The 14,788-nt window shown below is 42.9% G+C and overlaps 1 pseudogene; it reads right to left on the bottom strand.

Moving 5' to 3' along the window:
- Positions 1-10,750: 10,750 nt before the first annotated feature.
- Positions 10,751-11,890, bottom strand: LOC144769927 (olfactory receptor 5AR1-like; annotated as a pseudogene).
- Between the last annotated feature and the right edge of the window lie 2,898 nt (positions 11,891-14,788).

Genomic DNA, 14,788 nt, shown 5'->3' with positions numbered 1-14,788 from the left:
CATCCCAATCTTCCTTTTTCGTGGCTAGTAATCTTGGCAAGACTTGTATTAACAGTTCGGGCAACTCTTTGGCTTTATCCCCAAGACCAGTACCTGGGACTCGTGTGTTATCTTCGTTCTCTAACGCGGTCCAGTCAATCTTTTTCTCTCCCACCTCCCATTCCTTTTCTTTGAGTTTTTCATATATGCCCGCAGGCAACAGGACCTTTAACATTTTGATGATATCAGGATACGTGTATTCTCCCATACGGAGCATGTCTTTTAATTCACGGTGGAACCCTGCCGGATCTTTATTGTGACAGGGCACTAACTTTTTCATTTCTAGTAGTTCTATTTTCGTTATAGGGGTGTAAACAAATACTCGTTCGAGATCACCCCCGCTCCCTTAACAGGATGCACTTCTCGCAACGGATTCTGTCTATCTATGAAAAATGGGGGTGAAACAGGAACAAAATGCGGAGTCAGGAACGTTCTGTATTTGTGGCGCTGTTCTAAAATGACACTAATTAAATCGGTACCTAGACCTTTCCATCTGTTTAGGAGTAACTCGTTCAATACATTATATAAGGGACCTGGATCAGAATGCTGATCCTCGTACAGTGTGATGAGGTGCTGGATCATATACATACCCACCAGTCGCTGTTCGCCTGGGGGCAGCTTCAGAAACATTTGAGCCACTACTTCGTCTGGAAACGTGGTAGAATCACTAATCCATCGGACTGCTGATCGGGCTAGTTCTTGTTCATGCATGGTACTAAGCTCACTGTAACCTATTCGTAGTTTCAGAACTTTATCGGTAGCCTGGAATAATTGTTCAAGAGAACACTGTTCTGGTACGGGAGGAGGAAAAGCTTTCTTGTAGTCTAGACGTGTGTGTCTATCAGAAGGTCTCGTTCTACCTACATACGCTATTCTAGTGGGATTCTCGTTATCTACCTCTTCGTCTGAAGAGTCATTCTCTTTCTCGGCTACTCTCATTGCTTCCTCCTTTTGGTGTATACTTATAATTTCTTTACGAATCTTTCTGTACATGGTTTCTATACAATTTTGTGTCCTGTGTTTTCCTTCTGCTATATTGTCACTCCATCTCGTCAGGACTTTCATATCTTCTTTGTTTTTATCAGGATAATCCTGTTCTCTTATTAAACAATTTATTAAAAATTGCAAAATCATGCCTTGAATCTCGACTTTTCTGTGTACCATAGCTTCGTGAATACTTTCTGGTTTCTCCCCTGTTTGGATAAAATGATATATTCTGTCTAGATGTTGTTCCATATTTGATATGGTAACCAAGAAACTTGCAACTCGTCGTAAACGTATGGAATATATTATCATGTTATCTTCGCCTGGCACTGGGTCATATCTACAATCGGATCCACACTCATTAAGATACTTTTTGAGGGCTTCGTACGTAGTCAGTTTTGGCGTACGCTGCAACGCTACATCTCTCAGCGTCCGTCGCCTTGTTTGAGGCGGGGCGATAGGAATACCTCCCCCTGCTCCTCCTGAACTAGAATCGCCAATTAATACTGAATGTGCGGCTGCTGGTAACGTGACTGGTAAAGCAGGAGTACGTAATGTGGGTTGATCCTGGGGTACTGGCACATGGATAGGATTCCCGGGACCAACGGCTGGAGGCACAGTAATTACATTATTGACGGGAGGTGGAAGTTGAACAGGCGGGGTAGGATTTGTATTAGCATATTCTGGGACAGTGTCGTCTAAATAGGAAGAAAGGAAAATTTCGGCTGCGGTCGGTTTATGACGTAGCTTAGTCGGGACCAATGGTGGCGGTAAATTACAGGGTGTTTCCGGGGTCGCCTTCGGCAAACCCTCGGCGAGAAGAGGATACATACCTTTAATAAGGGCATTTCTCTGTCTGTCTGATTGTTCTGCTCTAACTAGTTCACCTTCCTCTAGTAATTCCCTTTCTTGGGCTTTTTCTGAGGATTCCCTACTTAATTCTGCTTTTCTGAATTCTTTCTCTGTTCTTTTATGTGATTCTTTACGCCATAATTCTATGGCATCTTTCTGGGATTGTCTGGCTTTCTTTTTCCATAATGCTTCTTCTACTCTCATGATGCACTCGGCATCCCATGTTCCTGAAACAGGCCATCTATATTTCTCTTCAAGATCCTTGGTGTAGTCCACCCATAAATCTAGATACAGTATGGCATCTAAGCCATGCTTATGATACATGAAATGTCCAGGACTGTCCCTAGGAGGGACAGGAACTGATTCTTCGAGTAACCCTTTTCTGGTTTTTATCTGACGTAACTTAGAAAACAGCGGCATATTTGGACCGTACTTGAACTTGAACACAATACACAATGAACACAGTAATGAATAGCAAGACAATCATTCATACCACGACATTAAAAACACATCAATAACAGCTCGAACAGATAGGTAGTACCTAATACATTGAAAACATAATACTTGAATTTTCTCGAGAACAGACTTACTAGAATTACTGGATGCACTGCTAAAACAGTACAGAACATACCGGTCTCCTAAAGAGACATGTCATACCGTATCCACCTAGGTGAACACGTCGGACCGGATCTGTGTACCCAAACCCGTCGGACCGGGCACAAATTAATGAACCCGTCTAGATACGTCCCAGCAACGGTACTCACCGGGAAGCAAAACTGAAGGCCTCGGCCTGGACTGGACTGCTACGACGTCTGGTTACTGCTACGCACTACGCATGCGCCTCGGGCTTCGGAAACAGGTGGGCCTCCGGATACCTCGGACCTTGCTCTCTCGGCTTGGGCTCTGGTCGGGACGATCCGCCTTCCTCACCGCCTCGTCTGGATGCCGGACCGCAGTCTCCGTCTCCTCCGTGGGCCTGAGGGATACTTGAAGCAGAAATATCTGCACGTGCACAGTAGGGGTCCGTCACGGCTGTAGAAGGGTCAGGGGGCCTGCGTTACATCGCCGGCGCGTGGGGAAGAGGCTCGTACCTGTTCGGGCGCCATTTATGTGGTAAATAAATAATTAATTACCGGTACTATTTTTCTATGCATTAACTGAAAAGGATAGCTCAATAAATAAGAGGCAGAATCCGTGGTATCTGAGTCATACGGGCTTTAATCAGATGGCTCGAGCCAATGGACCATCGGGTTCCATCACCTGCAAAGGTTCAGGAAGGGACAGACACAAGGAAAAGGGGAATGGCAGCTGCAGCATCTCATTAACATTACACAGTATATATAGTAAAACAGTACAATTGCATTGCATACAGTAGGCGTAACAAGTGACAAACGGAAGATAAGAACATATGGGTGTACAAAGAAGGCGTGCACAGGGCGTGCACGGAGACATGTGATGTAAACGTCACAGAAGTGTCATAAGTGGGTGGATACATGGAGGGGGCTACCTGGGCAGCTGGAACCTTTAACCTACTGGTGCGCGCAAACGGGCCATGACGTGTAACTGGGGAGAGCTGGGGGCTCTGACTTCTAGCACTAGAAGAGGAGACTAAAGTCTGGGATGTCAGGACGACATGTACCTATAGCATATCTGATATCTCGTGTTTGGAGTACATGTTGCTTGAATCTAAAAGTCATCAGGGCAAAGGCTACTTGTCACTAAGGCTGGTGCATGCATATATTTCTACATGTATTGCGTGTGCTATGAATCTTCTATGGATACTAATTCAGTAATGCTCTTGCATGGAGACAGAAAGACTAGACTATAGATGAAGATGTTTATGCGGTTCGTTAGCTAGGAATGTGAAGCCGGGGAGCTGAACTGATAACTGTAAGCATAACATATTCTTGGCAGACAGGCAGGCAGGCCAGGCCGGGCACCGCGCTGCTTGGCAGGAAGTAAGTGAAGGGTCAGGGATGCGGGAGGGGCTGCATCGCTCCTCGGAGTGATTCAGGAGACTTGAGCTTGAATCCGATGTCCGGGCCCTGTGAGGCCTAGAAACGGGGACAACTCGATGATTTAACGTGCACAATGGAAAGACGTTGGCAACATAGGCCTAATACTCGTTGCTTTCACGAGGACTGGATAACTGGCATACTAACGTTGGACACAACTATAATTGCGTCTTTATTCGGTCAAGGGGTAAATATGCATATCGATCATGCACATATAACATATAATGGGGAATACGTAGGGACACATGACAGGGCAAAATTCAATTTTCCTCAGTTTATTTTGTACTTGTTAGTCCCGATACACTGAGGGATATAACTATTATAAATACATCTATATATTGTCTTAACTAGCAGGGGTAAAACATGGGGAAGAATAATCCAGTCACTCATTCCCCTGCTCCTAAAACTGTCCCGTTACCCAGCTTGACCGCATATGATCGCATGCTCCAGAAGACCATTGTGGTGGTGGTAAATGCGATAGAACATACTGAACGTTGTTTTTTGCTTCCACCCGGCTCACTACCCCCTTTGCCTTCCACCAATATAACAACATGTACAATAAATTCACAAGACTCGATAATGGCACCTTATTTTGCTGCACTTCCTGGGGGTCACCACCCTCTAACAACACATGATTTGCCATTAGATAATGCCAATTTAGAGGACTCTTTACCTGTACTAACCAGGCTATCCACGACTCCAACGTCCTTCTTAAAAGACCCCACTCCTGACTCTCCTCATCAGGTAAAAGACTCAATAGCTAGCGACTCATGTGATACACCTATAAGCCTGATTTTGGTCTCTCTCACGTCAAAAAGCATGAATAATGATAGTCCACGCGTAACTACGAGAGGGCAGAGGGCAAGGAATAAACTACAATATTCTAAAGTACAAGCCCCAGTGCCTAAAAAACCTACGGGCCCCGTTAGGAGCACAAAACAAAAGAAAGCTGCTGCTACCGATAACATATCAAAAAGGGTTAATGTCAGCACCAATGTTCAGCCAAACATACCCACCACAAATATAGTTCTAGGCCCTCACATCGCAACCACAGAGAACCCTCCTACCTTTCCACTTTTCTTTCCTTGCGCTCCCTGAAATGATAGTCTTTTTGATAAAATTTAAACCCTTATGAAATCTCTAATGTCCCCCTTGTGGAACGGGTGAAACGCCTTGGGGAAAAAATAGACAACCTGGAACAAATGATGAAAAATAACACGCCCACTTTAGGTCACACATCGGCTGGGCCAACCATAAAGCCTATTGAAAAAGAAAATCAACCCCCTCCTTTAGCTCAAAAAAGTAGTTCAAAAAGTTTGAATCATCCCTTACTTGATCCCACTCCCATAGACCACCAAGGAACAAAGACCAAGGGAATGACAGACAGGCCTCTCCAGGGGAACCCGAGAAGGCCGGAAACTCATAAAATGCCTAGGGGGAGGCTACTCAACGAATAGCGACAGACAACTTAGCTACCCATAACAATAATGATAGGGAAACAAAGGCTATCACCCCCCACACTAGACCAACGAGGCCAGCCACACACATAGACTTACCCCCACAATCACTACCATATACGGTAGTGTTAGTTGGTGTTCCAGAACTGCTCCAAGGAAAACAAGAGTCCTACTTTGAACTGAGAAATAAAGCTGTGTACTGGCTTAACAAGAATAGACCACTTCCTTGTGACTTGTCTGGGCAAATATTGTTTGCAAGAAGGTTAAGTTAGCTGGGGCAAAGGAGAAACGACATCCCAGGGGATTGTATCGTTATTAATTTTGGAGACAAGCGGGTGGTCCACTATACATGTACCAGCCCCTCCCGGTACGGTGCGAGCAATATCCTCACTAGGGACCTGAGTTTTTTCTATCCCCAATTACCCTCCCTGCAAACAACAATGAACCGAATGGAATTCTCATTTAGGCACCTGGAAGAGGGTAGGGGAAATAGATACAACATTCCAACTTTTAATTATTATGATAAGCTCTCCGACCTGGAAAGTGTGGATTGACTTGAGCTTGTGGACCCTACCTCAAATAGTTTGGTCAAAACAGATACCTTGTGTAGGAAAAAAGAAGGTAAAATGGAGTATAGTGATGCTACAAATAAAGAACCCCTGTTAATCATCAGTAATCCCTCACACTGCGAAGTCCCTACGGGAACAGCTATTGATACTGTAATAAATAAAGACGTACCAAATATGGGGATATTATTTTGGAACGTCGCAGGACTTCATGCAAAGATTGCGAACGATCTCTGGTTAGACTTCGTTCTCAGCTTTAGCATTCTATGCCTACATGAAACATGGGCGCCCTCAGAGTTACATCTGGAGGGATACAGAACATATTTCTCTCCAGCCCGAACCTCTTCCTCTGGCAGAGCCAAGGGTGGATTAATTACCTTTGTATCAAACCTTCTCCATTTTACAAGCATAGTCCCTCTAAAACTGGACACAAACTTTCAACTTCTTATCCTACACTATATTAACTATAAAGCTCTTGCTATCGTGAACTTTTATAACAACCTCCCCATAGCCGACCTAATAAAAACCATAAAGGAAATAAACATGCTCCTTTATGAACTACAAGTAAAGGCACGGAAGGTGATGACCATAGTCTGGGGTGGGGATTTCAAAAAGACCCTGTGCAACCACAGTGCGAACACAGTGTGTGGAGTTGAGGACGAAAATGGCGACCCGATACCTCATTTTCCTCACACCATGGTTGGTCAGTGTCTGAATGAGACTCTTTGTGATACTGAACTTGTCCTTGCCAACGACCTGATGAATCCTCCTATCCCGGTCATACCTACGTTTAATGGTAGAGGCAGGCCAACCGCTATTGACTTTAATTTTTATCTCAGCAACTGCAGGAGGTGATCTCATTAATTGTAAAACCCACGATATAACCCTTAGTGACCATTACCCAAACAGCATAAACTTAAAACTGACTAAGAAACTCGAAGGGCTCAATATAAAGACAACCTTAAATCAAAACAACCTCACTCTAGATAGACTCAACGGTTATTCGCTTAGGTGGGAATAGGTGGACCCCCTGGCAATTACTACTAAACTGGTTTCTAACTTTAGACCAGTTTTAGAGAAATTCTTCGATCCAGCCACCACCAGTGAGGACATTATGGCCAGTTTCTTAACATTAACAGCATCAATCAGGGAATCCCCTTTTGTTAAAACGAAGACAGGGAAAACTATAAGTAAGGGATGGTTCGACAGTACTTGCACAAAAGCCTACCAGAATCTACAAACGGCGTTACATAAAAAGGACAGAATCTCTAAGGAAATAGCTGCTTATCGAAAATACTACAAACAGGCCCTAAAACGCAGGAAGAACTCACTCAAAAAAGACCTTTGGACCCAACTACACACTTCTTGCACTATAAGGGATAGTGCTGCCTTCTGGAAGGTCTTGAAGTCTCCCTTTTTAGCTAACACAACGGTAAACCCCAGTCTTGATGTTGCGATTGATGAGCAGACATGGGTTGATTATTTTGAGCGGATATTCAGCTTACCTTCATCCGCAACTCAACTACCTTCTACTGGGATAAATTCATTTTTCATTTCCGTTACCCATTAATATAACTCACGAGGAGGTGGAGTTAGCCGTCATGGCCAGTAAAAACTCCAAAGCAACGGGCCCTGACAGAGTCCCTATCGACTTTTTTGAATTCAATATGGAACTCTGGTCACCTATTCTAACTAGGGTCCTACAGGCTACATGTGACGTGGGCCTCATTGACTCATGGTCCCAATCCATCCTCGTCCCTATATTTAAAAAGGGGGATTGCCAATTACCATCTTGCTACCGGCCTATATCCCTCCTGGATTCGCTGGGGAAAGTGGCCGGTCGCATTATCCTAGATCGACTCCAGCAGTGGGCCTCAGATAACAAAGTTCTTTCTGATTTGCAGTTCGGGTTTCGTGAGGGTCTGGGCACAATAGAGCAAGCCCTTAATCTATCCCTAATAGCTGACAAATATGTAAAGGCAAAGGGGGGGGGCCATTTACATGGCTTACGTCGATCTTTCAGCAGCATTTGACTGCGTTATCCATAATAAGTTGTGGACCATCCTAGCTGACATGGGAATAGAGACGTCTCTTTTAACATTCTTGCAAGAACTATATTCAAATGCTACAGCTAGAGTTAGATATGGAACGGGGGGCGAGCTAACAAAACCGTTTAGAGTGGAACGCGGGGTAAGACAGGGTTGTGTCCTTGCCCCGTTTTTATTTAATCTCTACACCAATGGCCTTGAAAAAGCCATCGTTATGGGTTGCAAGGACCGCCCCTTTCTAAATAAGCGCCCCATACCGATTCTACTCTACGGGGATGATGCTGTTATATTAGCCCGTACTCCTATGGAGCTACAGCGCGCCCTCGTAAAGTATCACGATTTCAAGGCCAACCTGGACCTAAAAATAAACATCAAAAAGACGTATGTTATGTCCGCAGGCCCAAGGTCGAAGAACATTAAGCCCATGTATATCGAAAATCAAAAATTGGTTACCACAACCACCTATCCTTACCTGGGCGTACTATTTGACAATAAATGCTGCTGGAAGCCTTTCCATTGAATCAAGGAAGCTTACTTTTAAGAGGACAACAGCTGCCTTGATAAACTTTGGTAATAAATTAGGCAGGCGCCCCGCGGTAGAACTCCTTGAAATCTACAGGGCTGAATGCATTTCAAGTGCAATATATGGAACTGGGGTCTGGGGTTTTGCCAAGGTTGAGGAGGTACAAAGGGTGGAAAACAACTTTTTAAGATTCATCTTGGCTGTCCCACAGGGAACTTCAACTTATGCTTGCCACGTGGAATTGGGATTGACTTTTATAACTGATCTGATAAGAATCCAACCCCTTCTTCTGTGGCACCGCATTTGGTCCTCTAGTGAAACCTCTCTTTGCAGGGAGTTCATTGAGGACTGTATTTCCCTGGACAACGGACACAAAATCACCTGGATAGCGTACATTACGAAATTCTTTAGCGACCTTGGTATGCAACAGTATTACACTTCTCCCTCTACAATTGCAGTAATACCAAGGAAACGGTTTAAAAAGGCTTGCCTGAGTCATCTCGAATCCTTACGGCTGTCTAGTGAGGCATTTAAACCAACTGTGCAACATTCACTGCAAATACAAACAACTATGTCAGTTCAGCCTTATTTAACTTTCGAGTTCTCGGGTTATGAAAGACTACTGCTAACCAGGTTTAGATTAAACATCTTTCACCACCTAGTCACCTTCCCTAAGACTTACACCTGGGAAAAAAAACACAACCATGTCCCTGTGACGATAATTCCCCCCAAACCACGATTCACACACTACTCTTCTGCAAATTTTACCAGGACTTGAGGAAACACTGGATCACTCCTATTTTAAACAATTATGGGCCTACGTAGGTGTTGTTCGGCATTCCTTGCCCTTCAATTTCTAGAAGTTGAACCTTTTGCTAGATCGATAGTAAACTTAATAAAATTGGTCATTAAACATAGGCAGAACCTCGAGCAGCATTGACCCGTCCCATCTGTGATGGTAAAACTGTTACTCTCTTCGTATAGCACATCTTTCCGTACCATTGTATTAATTTTGATATTGTGAATGCCTCTTATTTTTATGTACAAGCTTTTTTACTATAACCGTATTGTTCCATTCCGTGTACACGTATCAGTAGCTTATACTCTCATGGTCGTAGCTTCCATATTAAGAGTAAAAAGTGCTTTAATTTGGGAGGAGTAGAACATTGCGAAAACCCACCTTTTTTTAAACTCCTTTTTTTAACCGAATACAGCTTGATTTGATTTGATTTGATTTGAATTCAAGTCCTTAAGGCTGTGTTCAGCTCTATGCTTCAATCCCTCCTCACAAAATGTTTTCATCTTGGAAGGTCTGTAAGCTACTCAAAGGGATGGCTTTAGTGCTGGTGGTGCTGGAGAGACATTTTTTTACACCCCCCCTCCCATGTTCCCTTCTCCAAAGATTCACTTAAGGCCACCCTCCATTATTGCTCATCATCTCTCATTTACACCTTTGTCAAATACGATAAATTTGTTTTATGTTAGTACTCATACCAGTGTAGGATGGCAGAGTAATTTACAAAACATACTCATTATACAGATACAACAAATCAAGCATGTGTACATCAAGCTATGGAAATTGGTACATAGCACAGTGAGGATTATAAAGTGTAGGAATCACATGTCATCCATACTAGTAGGCAGTATATCTTAAGAGTCTTTGGTCTGGAGAAGCACAAAGCCAGGATTTAAAATGTACCTCAGTGGTTGGGTGTGAGAAATTAAGTTGTTGGTTGATGGGACTGAGAAACTACTCAAGCAACAGCCACAATCCCTGTCAAAGTGAATCCAATCTGTGCTTAACCCTCTGATAGCTTGCCACAAAAACAGTTAGGCTTAGGTTAGAGGCAATGTGTAAAGTATTTATCCATCATTTAAATAATAGTAAAGTGAAAGCACAGCACAAGAATACATTATTTGCCACCAAAATCCAATCAGTAGAGCCAGAGTTATGACTTTGTAAAGTTTAAAGTGAAAAACTGTGCCAACTGCTGATATCTGGTTGCATGAGGCCACAATAGAGTGCGGTTCAGATACAAGGGGTGGTTTGGGTCCAGTCTCGGCTTACCTTCAACCTCGGAACATTTTTAAAGAAAAATGTTTGCAAAGGTAAAGTTCATCGGAGGAAGGCAGCTGCTGGTGTCTGAGGGGAAGTATCGTCATCAGGAGCTGCAGAACAAAGTCACAATTAAGATTCTTTCGTTCCGACTCAGTCTCTTTTTTGGGAGTTAAAAATCTCCAGGCTGCAGGCTATAGCAGATAAGGGCTACACAAAGTCTGTATGTTCCATCTGCATGAAACCGTATAGCCCTTCGGCGTGGACTTTTCTGCTGCTAAGAAGAACGTAACGAGAGCCGCTGCGATCAAGGGCTGAGGGGCAATGCACATTGGACGAATCAAGAAGCAGGTAGGTTGCGATTTCCTTTCGGTTCTCAGAGCACTTTTTGTTTGAACCTCGGTCAGACTCTGTGTACAATCCACTTTGGGCCACAGGGACCGCATCTCTCGGGGCACCTTTTACATTCTTGTTCCTCAAACTATAAAGGATCTCATTCACCATTAGAATGACAATTGTATACATTACAGCAAAGATCTTGTCTTTGTACAATGAGTACCCTGATGCTGGTTTCATGTAAGCACCAAGCTCAGTTCTATAGAACAAAACAACCGCAGTTAAATGAGAACAACTTTTTTCTCCCTGTTTTGGAGGGGATTTTCATGATGTTTGAGATAATTAAGACATAGGAAGTTACTGTTAATATGAAAGGACCCAGTCCTATCAAAATACCTTCTCCAGAAGTTGCAATATTTATGAAATATGTGTCTGAACAAGATAGTTTTTGAAGAGCATTCATTTCACAAAATACATGATTGATTTTATTAGATGCACAAAAATAATAAGTTTGATATCAAAACACCATTTGTGATAGTGTCAAGAAAGCCAAGTATCCAGGTTGTTACAGTCAAAAAAATCATGGCTCTTTTATTCATTATAGATTCATAGCGCAGAAGGTTGTAAATTGCAATGTACCTGTCATAGGGCATGACCGACAGTAAGTAAAACTCTGTGCTGATTAAGGAAATGCAAAAATAGAATTTAAGAATGCATACAGAGAAATTGATGGATTTGTCGGATTTCTTGGCTTTCAGGCAGACCCCAAGCAGTTTTGGGATGATGACTGTGGGGAAACCAATATCTAGGAAAGATAAGTTAATGAGAAAATAATAGATGGGATTTTGAAGATGTGCATCAATGCATCATAAATGTAATAATGAGAAGGTTTCCAAGAAGAGTTAATAAATACATCTGTAAGAACACAATGAAAATTGGTACTTGAAGCTGAGGATTTTGCGATAATCCCAAAATTAAAAATTTACTTAGGAGAGTTCGATTCGACTTTTCCATAATCACAGTGCTTTGTGGTGTTTTTCAATGAATACATGAAGGTCTGGGGGAAAAAGGAAACACAAGATTATGAAAAGCAACAGTTATTGTAGCTGAATAAAAAAGCATGCATCTGGATAAATTGCTGTCATCTGTTTGTAGTTTATTAAGAAAATAAAGACATAAATTACGAATAGTTGGTCAAATGATGAACATCAGCCCAGGTATACTGAATATAGTCACAAGGATCATCTCCCACCTGACCTATTATTTCTTTACTAGTATACTCTCCCTATTACTTGGAGAGTTGAGGGCAGCAAACAGAAAATTCTCTCAACACATTTTAATTTTTTTTGCTCTTCTTTATAAAATTGTATTTGTATATATTGATTACAAAAATATAATTATATCTCTTTCATCATGACATTGTTTGTATAAATGCTTTCAAATACATTGTTACATAATTATATAGTTCAAATGCTTTCAAATACATTGTTACCTAATTATATAGTTCTCAGTGGGTGTAATCAAAGCATGACATCTTATCATCTTAACCCAATAAGCATTATTCTTTATAAAATCTGTTTGATAATGTTTACAGTTAGTGAGTCACATATAATACATACAATCTCTTCAGACATATCATCAATCAAACAAAAAAAACCTTGAACCACATAACAAGCTCAGATAAACAGATCAAGAGGTGGTAGTTGCCTTCCTCTTGTATTGTGCTGAGTTCTGGGGTTTAAAACACTCTTGTCCGATGTATGCTTCGATGGATCTAGTGATTAACATCCATCTTCTTCAGGGCCTCTACTACAAATAATAATATTGACAAATGAGTGTCGATATGTCACAGATGAATGTAGGGAATCTACATAGACAAAAACACAAAAAGATAGTGGATACATATTACAAATATTGTCCTACTGCTTCATATTCATGTCGCTCAAGAAATGTATTTCTTCTTATACATATCAAGAAACTTTGTTTTTTGGAAAGCCCATGCCCTGGAGTTATTTTACATTGCTCCTACAGAATTACATCATTGCTCATAGTAGACTGTCCAACCATTATGTCATTGTGTAATAGCAAAAAAACATATCCAATACATAAAACACTTAGGGGCCGATTAGGATGGCGGTGAATCCGCATCCTCCGGGCCGTTGGAAGCCACCACCAGCCTGGAGGATGCGCATTCACCGCCGCGGCAAAAGAAAACACCCACCGCCAGATTAGGATGGTGGTGGGATTGTGGTGGGACCAGCAGCGGACGGCAGGTCCGTCCGCCGCTGATCCGCAGGGTGTGGAGGGCTATTTGGTGACGTTGTCTGCAAGACACCGTCAGCCAAATTAGGATGTGTTTGAAAACAAGCTTTTCCACGGCGGATTTACCACCGTGTAAAAGCATGTGGAAAATAGCTTCTTGGGGGCCCTTGCGGGCCCCTAGGGTGTCGGGGGTGGAGGGTGCACATGGGGGGTACCTATGGTACATATGGTACCCCCCAGCACTTGCATGTGCAAGGCGGCAGGCACCGCATGCATGCAAATGAAAGTGATGCATATTTAACCTTGCGGCGGGTGCTGCTTGAAGCAGCACCCGCCGCAATGTTAAATATAGACACTTATTTACCCATTTATTCTTCCATCGACGTTTAGATATACACATATAAAAAATATTTATTTTTCAGAAAGACACACATTCACAGGATGATGTCATCAGTGATGTCATTTGAGATGTCATCAGTGATGTCATGAGTGATGTTGATGAAGCAAAGCTTCGCATATTTTGCGGCTTGCCGAAATCAAGAACCTCGTTTATGTGTAATAAGGTAACAAAAGTGTATGTTTTACTAACATTTATTTTGTTTAGGCAAAGTTCCCGAAGCTTGCCTATGTGTATTTCTAATGAATTAATCCGTGTCCCTAAAAATGGCCGCCGCTTGTATTTTAGTTACTGCGCATGCGTCAGCCACACTCACGTGTCCTGACGCGTCTGCAGAAGTGGAGGGAAAGTTATGCGCATGCGTAATTCATAGCTGTGCTTATCATGTGGTACTGCTCGTGCCACTGCTCTTGTGTCCGTATCAATGTAGCTAACATTTAGATGCAATAAGTTTATTTCTTGATGATGAGTTAAAAGTACAAACCCTGTGATGTGTTTTCATAATGACATTATTATGTATTAATTTGTTTTCGCTTACTTTTCATGTACCGCGGGAAATGGGGGTCTGAGTGAGAGGAGAGCCATATTGGAGGTCCCTTCTGCGCCTGTGCGACATTCGGCAGCACGAGGGACCTTGGCTGATGGAACATAGCCAGTTGGCAGTGATGGGCGAGATGCTCCTGAGAAAGTCACCTCTGCCCTGCGAGAACAGCGAATGTGGCTCCTCATATGATACATTGTTAAATTGTCATTGTGTTTCTGCACAGTTTCTCCTGGGAACCCCAAACCTGCTAGGCGGTACCCAAATATGTTAATGAAGGCTTCAAATCGTGTATTGTGATTGGTGTGTTACCCAAACCCTACCTTAGGACCAATCGAAATTGAGGGATTCTGACACTTTGCAACATTGGGGGGTGGTACACTGTCCCCAAACTGTATATCTACCCTGGGTTCACCTAGTGAACCGTCCGACTTGTCTGGTTTAGCTGACCTGTCACTGACCCAACGCACTCAATAGGTGACTGAAGATACAGAGCGCTGCGGAGCACTCTGTCCGAATTTGACTATAGACTAAGGTTCTACTGAACCTTAAAGTGCTGGCAAAGCACTTAGCTGGGAGTTCGCTGACCCAATCGGGGTCTTGATCGATAGCTGCAGAGCGGGTGGAGCGCAGGCGTTGCTTCCGAACTGTGGGTTCCGGTCCTGTCCTGAAGAGGGTCCTGTCCTGAGGGTTTGCTGTCCTGTCCTGAGGG

Source organism: Lissotriton helveticus, chromosome 7 (assembly GCF_964261635.1).
Source record: "Lissotriton helveticus chromosome 7, aLisHel1.1, whole genome shotgun sequence".
NCBI classification, from domain to species: Eukaryota; Metazoa; Chordata; class Amphibia; order Caudata; family Salamandridae; genus Lissotriton; species Lissotriton helveticus.
This window is presented reverse-complemented; position numbering and strand designations above follow the sequence as displayed.